The 10,404-nt window shown below is 46.4% G+C and overlaps 1 protein-coding gene across 6 annotated transcripts in view; it reads right to left on the bottom strand.

Annotated features, from left to right (window-relative positions):
• Positions 1-1,025, bottom strand: part of SYNCRIP (synaptotagmin binding cytoplasmic RNA interacting protein) — a 34,081-nt gene extending 33,056 nt beyond the window's left edge. For 3 of the 6 annotated variants that reach the window (XM_062186461.1, XM_062186460.1, XM_062186459.1), the window contains exon 1: positions 55-138. The gene's annotated coding sequence lies outside the window, so the exon portion shown is untranslated. Of the gene's footprint in view, positions 1-54; positions 242-1,004 lie in introns of those variants that run through there. The other 3 variants (XM_062186463.1, XM_062186458.1, XM_062186462.1) reach the window with 3 other exon arrangements.
• Positions 1,026-10,404: the final 9,379 nt, after the last annotated feature.

A 10,404-nucleotide genomic window follows, 5' to 3' on the forward strand; every position in this document is an offset into this window, starting at 1 on the left:
GCTCCACAATGTCATGGAGCTCCCCTCCCAGACCTGGATCCCAGCGGTCGTTACCTCCCCGTTGGGCTGTGGCCGAGGAATCCTGTCCGAGGGGATCGGGTTGCGGGAAACGCGTGCTCGCTGCTCCCTGTGTCCGGCGCGAGTGGAGCTGTTGTAAAATGGCGGCCGAAGCTCACGCCGCTGGCAGCAAACCCGATCCAGTTCCACTCGCCTCCGAGCGCGCTCCCGGTGCGCGCGCGCGCCCCCGCGTGACCCCCCCCCTTCCCTCCCCTCCCTCGCGCGTCCGCTTCTCTCACTCACTCCCTCAGCCCCTGCCCTCCGCCTGCTCCTCCTTCTCCCCTATCACCACCACCACCACCAGCAGCAGCCGCAGCAGCAGCCGCCGCCGCCGCCGCCTCCGGCCGCCTTCTCCTCTTGGCCTTTCTTCTTCCCTCTGTGTTCCTTCCCCCCGCCGCCCCCACTCCCGTCCGCGGTCCCTCAGGCACGAGTGGCCGCCTTGCCCCTTCTCGCTGACTCGCTCGCACGCTCGCTCACTCCCTCCCTCTCTCGCTCTCTCGGCCCCGTCCCCCAGTCCCTGCCGAGTCGGCTCCTCTCTTTCTCTCTCCCGCGCTGACGTGACGACGTAGCCTACGCCTCGGGACGCGCGCCCGCGGGCTCCGCCCCCACGCCGCGCCGCCTCCCCAGCGCCTCGCTCCGGGGGAGCGCGAGGCCCCGCCCTTCCGCTCCGGCGGCGGCCGAGGGGCAGAGAGTGAATGAAAGGCCCGCCCCTTCCCTTCGCGACACTCCCCCTCCCGCTCCCCTCCAGGCGGGGCGGGCCGGCTCAGCGTGTCCCACTCGTTCTCCTTTGTCAGGAGACAGGCATCTCCCCACCCCGCCCCGCCCCACCCCCACCGCCGCACCACGCGCACGCCACCCCCACCGCCGCCGGCTCCACGCCTGCCAGGTCCCGGGCCGACGAGGCAGGGGGCGCGGTGCGAGACCGCAGCTCCGGGGAGAGCACCCACCGGTCCGTGCGCGCCGGCCCCCGCCCACGGAGCCGCCGCGTAGCCGTTCCAAGCGGTGTCCACGCTGCCGCCGCCGCCCCGCGCTCTCCTCGCTCGGGAAGCTGCAGGCGCACGTGTCCCCCGGGGCGGGGCGAGTCAGACAATGGGGCCGCGGGGGAGGGGAGCGGCGCGGAGACCCGCGGACCTTCGGTCCCCCGGGCCGGTGGGACTCTGCTGCGGGAGTCGCCCCGGGGAGACCCGGGTTCCCCAGCTGGACAATAGGGATTCCCCCCCCACGCCCCACTTCGCCGGCCCCGCGCCAGCGCGGCTCGGCTTTCAGGAGGACCTTGGGCGAAGGGAGGGGCGCCCCCAGCTCGGACGAGGAAACCCCAGCTGCTGTTGAGGGGAGAACGGGGCTGCCGCCTGTGGAGCGACGAACGGCTCCCGCCTTGGGATGATACGAAGGCCAGATTTGGAAGCGAAGCCGCGCGGTCGTGGAGGGTTGTGCAATACTCCGTTTCTGTCCCTGGCCTTTTAAGCAGTTAAGGGCTTCCTCCCGGCTCAGTCTGAGCAACTTGAAGCAGCACAAAGCTGCGTGGTTAGGACAACTGTGAGGAAGATATGTTTCTTTTGAAAAAATCGTGGCAACTGACTCTTAGATGAAGTGACATTTCCTTTGTAGTCGTTTACTAGGTACGAGAAAGACAAAGGCATTTGAATTTCAAACGCGATATGGATACTGATTTTATCCAGTGCAGCTATAATGAAAAATAGTAGCAATATCCTTTTGGTTGAAAAGCTTATTTTCTAGAGTTTACTGGTTCCTCAAATGAGCTCTGTGCTATGATAACAAATCAGTGGTTTAAGGAAAAGTTAGATAAACATTCTTCAAAGTGTATAGCCACATAAAATGCCGGATTATTTCTATAGGTGACTTGGTCAAGTACGAAATACTTAGTGGCTGAATACTCTTGTGTGTGTGTGTGTGTGTGTTTGCCTTTCAAATCTTTTTTTTTTTTTTTTTTAATGTCTAGAGGCAAGCTTTGTGGCACAGCAGGCTGCCACCTGCATTGCCCTTATGCCATATCAGAGTGCCTGAGTCCCAGCTACTCTGCGCTTCCAGTCCAGCTTCCTGCTAAAGTACGCGGGAGGCAGTGGATGATGGCTCAAGTACTTGGGTTCCCAATACCCCCGTGTGAGACCCAAATGGAGTTCTGGGCTCCTGGCTTCAGCCTGGCCATGCCCTGGCTGTTATTTGGGGAGTGAACCAGCAGATGGGAGATCTCTCTTGTTCTCTCACTCTCCCTTTTAAATAAATAAGCAAAAAACTATTTAAAAGAATGTGTCTCTACCTAGGCTATCAAAGACTCCCAAGTTAAAAATCTCTGTCTCTTCTCTGACCTCTAATTCCTTCCTCTAACCATTCCCTACACCTTTTTGTGCATTCTCTGACACTCAAAAGTATCATTTCAGGAAACTGAGCACCTGATCTCCAAAATTTTCCATCTCCAAAAGTCTCATTTCTGTGAGCATCATCCATAACTGACAATGAACAAGTCATTCTGGACACTTCATTTTCCCCACTGTCATATCAGTTCATGAAGTTCTGACAAGTCTGTCTCCCAAACATATCTTCAGTTCTCTCCATATTGCAACCTCTTAAACAAAGCCTTAGTGATATAGGTGGTAGATAGATGGTATATAGGATATAGCATCCTGATTCATACACCCTTGCAGTTCTCTTAATCTATTCAACATTCAAGTCTCTCTCTTTGTCTCTCACAAATAAGAATATGTGGGGAATCAACTTAAAATGCTTTATTGATGGGGCCAGCATTGTGGTGAAGTGGGTAAAGTTGCCACCCAGGATGACAGCATCCTGCACAGGTGCTGGTTCAAGGCCTAGCTGTTTCACTTCCAGTCCAGCTCCCTGCTAATGTGCTTAAGAAAGCAGCAGAAGATAACCCAAGTCCTTGGCTCCTGTAACCATGTGGGAGACCCAGAGGAAGCTCCAGGTTCCTGGTTTTTGCCTGGCCCAGTCCTGGCCATTGTGGCCATTTGAGGAGTGAACCAGCAGATAGAAGACACCCCCCCCCAATTCTGCTTTTCAAATGAATAAAATAAAATTTAAAAATCTAAAAAAAATAAAAAATATACCAAAATCCCAGCCCTGTTTAAAACAAGCAAACAAAAAATCTTCATTGGTCCCAATGAATTTAGAAAAGCCCAAATCAACAAGGCCATGCCAGATCTGTCCCACCTGTTTCCCCAGCTTCTTTTAAGCCACGTTCCTGCTGGTCTTCCCTCAATTTTAGCATTCCTAACATTTGGTCACATTGAGGCCCTATAGAACTCACTGATGCCCTGAGTAACAGTGAGTAAAATGCTCTCTGTTTGACACCTTAAAAAAAAATATTTATTTAACAAGCAGAGTAGTAGAGAGGAAGTGAGAGATCTTCCATCCAGTGATTCACTCCCCAGATAGCTACAATGGCCAGGGTTGGTCCAGGCCAAAACCAGGAGCCAGAAACTCCATCTAGGTCTCCCACATGAGTGGCCAGGGCCCCAGATCCTTGGCCGTTTTTCCAAAAGCTGTTTTATCAGGCACATAAGCAGAGAACTGACTGGGAAGCAGGACAGCCAGGACTTGAACTAGCACTCAATTATAGGATGCTGGCACCACAATCTGATTAACCCACTGTGTGACAAAGTTGGACCCTCCATGTAAAACCTTTTTGAATGAAACAATAGTGTAATTTTTCTCCTGACCTTCAGAACTTATTTTTAAAATTTATTTTTTTTATTTAATTGAAAGAGTTACAGAGAAAGAGAGAGAGAGAGAGAGAGAGAGAGAGAGAGAGGTCTTCCATCCACTGGTTCACTCCCCAAATGGCCGCAATGGCCAGAGCTGAGCCAATCTGAAGCCAGGAGCCAGATGCTTCTTCTGGGTCTCCCACGTGGGTGCAGGGGCCCAAGCACTTGGGCCATCTTCTGCTGATTTCCAAGGTGCATTGGTAGAGAACTAGATCAGAAGTGGAGCACTCAGGACCAAAACCAGCACCCACATGGGATGCTAGCACCTCAGGCTTGCTGTTAAAGCACTGGCCACAGTGCTGGCCCTAACTTTCAGAACTTCTTATTCTAGCCTTGTGTCCAAGAACTACTATTATTACCAAAATATAAGGAATCCAAATAATATGCAAAAATAAATTAAACAGTTGATTAACTTAGTATGACACAGGGGTGTGCCTACATGCACACACACACACACAGGGATAGATCAAAATGTATATGAAAACTAGCACAAGAGGGGCCAGCGCCGTGGCTCACTTGGTTAATCCTCTGCCTGCGGCACTGGCATCCCATATGGGCACCGGGTTCTAGTCCCAGTTGCTCCTCTTCCAGTCCAGCTCTCTGCTGTGGCCTGGGAAGGCAGTGGGGGATGGCCCAAGTGCTTGGGCCCTGCACCCGCATGGGAGACCAGGAGGAAGCACCTGGCTCCTGGCTTTGCATCGGCACAGTGCCGGCTGTGGTGGCCATTTGGGGAGTGAACCAACGGAAGGAAGACCTTTCTCTCTGTCTCTCTCTCTCTCACTGTCTATAGCTCTACCTGTCAAATAAAAAAAAAAATAGCACAAGAAAGAGCTCAATAAATATATCTATTTATTTCCCTTAATCCTCTTTATTATATAGCTCAGGAATTGATGTTTAGTAAATATTTGCTAAATTAAACCAGAGGATAATAATCTGAGACACTGACACCTTCTAATCCCAGGTCTGCTGCTAAAGGATAGTGTAGGCTTGGACAAATCATTTCACATCTCAGAATTTCCACTTCTTTATAAAAGGTGCCTTATTGCATAATTTCTAGGATTTCTTCTAGCTCAAACATTTTATAATTTATTTAATTTTATTTTAAACTCCTTTTCTTCAGTTTCCTAGCGCTTAAAAATATTTGAACATGGGGCAAGCATTTGGCTGAACACTTAAATTGCCTGTATCTCATATCAGAATGCCTTGGCTCAATTCCCAGTTCTGACTCCGTATTCCAGCTTCCTATCAAAGCAGATGCTGGGAGGCAGCAGGTGATGGCTTAAGCAAGTGGGTTCCTGCCACCCATCTGGGGTACCTGGATTGAAGCTTCCAGCTTCAGCCTTGGCCTAGCCCTAGCTGTTGTAGGCATTTGAGGAGTGAAGCAGCAAAGGGAGTGCGCTCTCAATCTCTCTTTCTGTCTCTCAAAATGTTTAGAAAATAAAAATGGGCTAAAATTCTGATTCATGCTTTACATTTCTAGTTTAATTTTTTAAAAGATTTATTATTTGAAAGGCAGAGTTACATATAACGACAGGGAGAGACAGAGAAAGAGAGATCTTCCATTTGCTAATTCACTCCCCAAATGGCCACAACAGCAGGGGCTGGGCCAATCCAAAGCCAGGAGCCAGGAGTTTCTTCCAGGACTCCCATGTGGGAGCTGAGGTCTAAATAGTTGGGTTCTGACTGCACATGTAGGAGACCTAGATTGAATTTCCAGATCCTGACTTTGGCCTGGCCGAGCCCTGGCTATTGCTGGCATTTGGGTATTGAACCACAGAATGGGAGGATATACTCTATCTATGTCAAATAAAAAAAAAAATAAAAATAAAAAAGCACAGTGATAGGAACAACAAAAAAAGATTGATATCTTATTTTGGATAGCATTCCTAGTATGCATATTGAGAAATCAACATGGGGCCAGCTCCGTGGGTCACTTGGTTAATCCTCCGCCTGCGGCACCAGCATCCCATATGGGCACCGGGTTCTAGTCCTGATTGCTTCTCTTCCAGTCCACCTCTCTGCTATGGCTTGGGAAAGCAGTAGAAGATGGCCCAAGTGCTTGGGCCCCTACACCTGCATGAGAGACCATGAAGAAGCACCTGGCTCCTGGCTTCACATTGGCACAGCGCTGGCTATAGTGGCCATTTGGGGAGTGAACCAACAGAGGGAAGACCTTTCTCTCTGTCTCTCTCTCTCTCACTGTCTATAGCTCTACCTGTCAAATAAATTAAAAAAAAAGAGAGAGAAATCAGTACTCGCATTCACTGTCCATGATAGAGTTGATACAAGTTTTTTTAATGTCTGAAGTGCTTTTTGTATCATGTATAAATAATATGTTTCTTCATAAAATAAATATTTATAAACTAATGTATGAAAAAAGTTTTTTGTTTCATTACTGTCTTTTCATCCATGTGACCTTTGAAATGCTGAAAAGATGGAAATCTGTGGAGTTAGCAATTAATGAAGGGCAAGCATATAGGCAGGCCTATAAGGTTTTTTCTCCAAAATTATTCCACCTACTTAATGCCACATCAGTTTTTTTTTTTATTTGACAGGTACAGTTATAGACAGTGAGAGAGACAGAGAGAAAAGTCTTCCTTCCGTTGGTTCACTCCCCAAATGGCCACCACAGCCGGCACTGTGCTGATGCAAAGCCAGGAGCCAGGTGCTTCCTCCTGGTCTCCCATGCGGGTGCAGGGCCCAAGCACTTGGGCCATCCCCCACTGCCTTCCCAGGCCACAGCAGAGAGCTGGACTGGAAGAGGAGCAACTGGGACTAGAACCCGGTGCCCATATGGGATGCCAGTGCCGCAGGCAGAAGATTAACCAAGTGAGCCACAGCGCTGGTCTGCCACATCAGTTTTTAAATCATATTTTTTTGTTTTTTGCATTTTCTAAACTTTATGCAGTGAGCAACTTTTATTTTTATAATGGAGGAAGGGGAAACCAGCAATTCATTTGGGGTAAATCCACAGCACACATCATTCTTTCCATAAACCACAAAAACTAATCATTGAAAGAGACTACATAAATCATTCAATCCAGTCTTTCTAACAATCAAGAAAATTTTTGGTAACATTTTCACAATAATGAACAGGTTAATATGTGAAATGTTAAAATTGAAAACTTCTATCTGATAGACACTACCAACAAGATAAAATGACAAGGCACAAATTGAGAGAAAATGGGGCTGGTGCTGTTTTTTTATATATAGAAAGCTTTTATTTAATAAATATAAATTTCATAAGTATAGCTTTTGGATTATAGCAGTTCTTCCCCCCATAGGCGCCCTCCCAACCCCAAACCATCCCATCTCCCACTCCCTCTTCCATCCCATTCTTCATTAAGATTCATTTTTAATTATCTTTATATACAGAAGATTAACTCTATACTAAGTAAAGATTTCAACAGTTTGCACTCACACAGACACACAACGTATAAAGTACTGTTTGAAGACTAGTTTTACCATTAATTCTCATAGTAAAACACATTAAGGACAGAGGTCCTATATGGGGAGCAAGTGCACAATGACTCCTGTTGTTGATTTGACAATTGACACTCTTATTTATGACATCAGTGATCACCCAAGGCTCTTGTTGTCATGAGCTTCCAAGGCTATAGAAGCCTCTTAAGTTCACAAACTCTGACCTTATTTAGACAAGGCCATAATCAAAGTGGAAGTTCTCTCCTCCTTTCAGAGAAAGGTACCTTCTTCTTTGATGGCCCCTTCATTCCATCGGGATCTCACTCACAGAGATCTTTCATGTAGGTCATTTTTTGCCACAGTGTCTTGGCTTTCCGTGCCTGAAATTCTCTATGGGCTTTTTATGGTGTTGTGTCTTAATGTATTAAGCCACTGCATGGAAATCCCAACTGCTCCACTTCCAATCCTGCTCCCTGCCAATTGCCTGGCAAAAAATAGTAGAAAATGGCCCAAGTACTTGGACCCCTGTCACTCTTCTGTTAGACCCAGATGGCGTTCCAGGCTCCTGGTTTCACATGGCCCAGCCCCAGCCATTGAGGTCATGTGGACATCTGTGGATTTAATTAGTGGATGAAAGATCTCTCTCTTTATAATAAATATTTTTTAAAATATGAGAGAAAGTGTCTGAAAAACAAATCTGACAAAAGGTTGTTATTTCAAATATACAAAGAGCTCTTAAAGCCCAACAATAAGGGGTGGATGTTCAATGCAGCAGTTAAGATACCACTTGGGAGGCCTGCATCCTCATATAGCAGTGCTTGGGTTGGAGTGTTGGAGTCACACTTCTGTTTTTGAGTCCAGCTTCCTGTTAATGCACACCCTGGAAGGCATCTGGTGATAGGTGGAGAACAAGGGCCCTGCAATCCACATGGGGCACTAAGATTGAATCCTCACACCTGGCTTTGATCTGTCCCAGGCAAATTGCCAGCATTTGGGGAGTGAACCAGCAGATGGAAGGAACATCTGTCAACCTCAATTTTGATGTTTCTCTCCCTCTCCCTCTCTCTCTCTGCCTTGAAAATAAAATGAAAATAAATGAATTTTAATTTAAAAAAAACAGTAAGAAAATAAGCTACCTAACCAAAAAAAAAAAAAAAAAAAAAAAAAAGGTAAAAGCTCTGAACAGATACCTCACCAAATTAGAAGACAGCAGGCATATAAACATTTGAAAAGACATTCAATATCATATGTCAGTAGGGAATTAAAAATTAAAACATACTACCATACACCTATTAGAATGGCAAAACTCCAAAATATCAACAACAGTAAATGCTGGCAAATATGTAGAGCTAAAGAAACTCTTCCTTATTGCTGGTAGGAATACAAAATAGTAGAGCCCCCCTGGATAACTATTTGGCAGCTTCTTGCAAAACTAAATATCCCATTATTTTAAAACCTAGCAATCACACTCCTTTGTGTTTACTCAAAGGAGTTGAAAATATAAATCTACTCAAAAATCTATACATAGAGACAGGTGCTGGGCAGTAGCAAGTTGAACTGCTTCTTGGGATATCCTCATCTCATTTCAGAGTGCTTATTTGTAGTTCTGGCTACTCTGCACTTCCAATCCATAATACGCCCGGGAGGCAGTGGGTGTCAGCCCAAATACTTGGGTTCCTGCCATTCAGTGCAAGACCCAAATGGAGTTCTTGTCTCCTGGCTTCAGTCTGGCCTAGCCTTGACTGTCGAAAGCATTTAAAGAGTGAACCAGAAGACGGAAGATACCTCTCTCTCTCCCTCTCTCATTCTCTCTCTCCTGTCACTCTGCCTTTCAAATAAGATAAATAAATCTTTTTTAAAACTGCACACAAATGAATAGGTGAATGTATAAAAAACCATGATACATATGGATGGATTATTCACCATGATAAAGAAATGAGCTATAAAGCCTCAAAAAGACATGGAGAAATCTTAAGTGCATATTCCCAAGTGAAAGATCCCAATTTGGAAAAGTTACATACTGTGTGATTCGAACTAAGTAACATTCTGGAAAAAATAAGACTGTGGGGGCCAGCGTTATGCTGTGGCAGGTAAAGCCACCGTCCACAGTGCCGGTATCCCATATGAGTGCCGGTTGAGTCCTGGCTGCTCCACTTCCATTCCAGCTCTCTAGTATGACCTGGGAAAACAGTGGAAGATGGCTCAAGTCCTTGGGCTCCTGCGCCCTAGTGGGAGACCCTGAGGACACTCCTGGCTCCTGGCTTCGGATTGGCCCAGACCTCTCTCTGTCTCTCTATCTGCCTCTGCCTCTCTGTAACCCTGCCTTTCAAATAAACACATAAATCTTTAGGAAAAAAAAAAAAAGACAGAAAAAAAAATCAGTAGTTATCAGGGATTCAGGGGGAGGGAAAGGAGGACAAATTTCTGGAACACAGAGGATTTTTAGGGCAGTGAAGTTACTTTGTATGATACTATAAAAGTTGATACATATCTTTATTTATTTATTTGAAAGGCAGAGTTACAGAGAGGAAGAGTGAGAGCGAGAGCGAGAGCGAGAGAGAGAGAGAGAGAAAGATTTTCTATCTGCTGGTTTACTCCCCGGATGGCTGCAATGGCCTGAGTTGAGCCTATCCGACCTGAAGCCAGGAGCCAGGAGCTTCTTCTGAGTCTCCCACGCCAGTGCAGGGGCCCAAGGACTTGGGCCATCTTCTACTGCTTTCCCAGGCCATAGCAGAGAGCTGGATTAGAAGTGGAGCAACTGGGACTGGAATCGTTGCCCATATGGGATGTGATGCTGCAGATGGGGGCTTTAACCTACTGTGCCATAGCAAGGGCCCCAAAAGTGGATACATATCATTAAAGATTTTTAAAAACCCATAGAATGTAAAACATGGAGTGAAACCTAATGGCAACTGTACATTATAGTTAATAATAAAGTATCGGTATTGGTTTGTTAATTGTAACACATGTACCAACCAATATACTATGTTACTAAAAGAGGAAACTGGGGGCTGGGTGCTACAGGGAGTATTCTCATTTTTCTGAGAATCTAAAAGAGCTCTTAAAATAGTTTATTATTTTTTCTTAAAAGCTAAAGTTTTAAATACATTAGAAATATAAGATATTCTTTTTTTTAGATTTTTTAAATTTATTTGAAAGGCAGGGTTATAGAGAGGCAGAGGCA

The sequence above is a fragment of the Lepus europaeus genome, chromosome 3, assembly GCF_033115175.1.
Source record: "Lepus europaeus isolate LE1 chromosome 3, mLepTim1.pri, whole genome shotgun sequence".
Taxonomy (NCBI): Eukaryota; Metazoa; Chordata; class Mammalia; order Lagomorpha; family Leporidae; genus Lepus; species Lepus europaeus.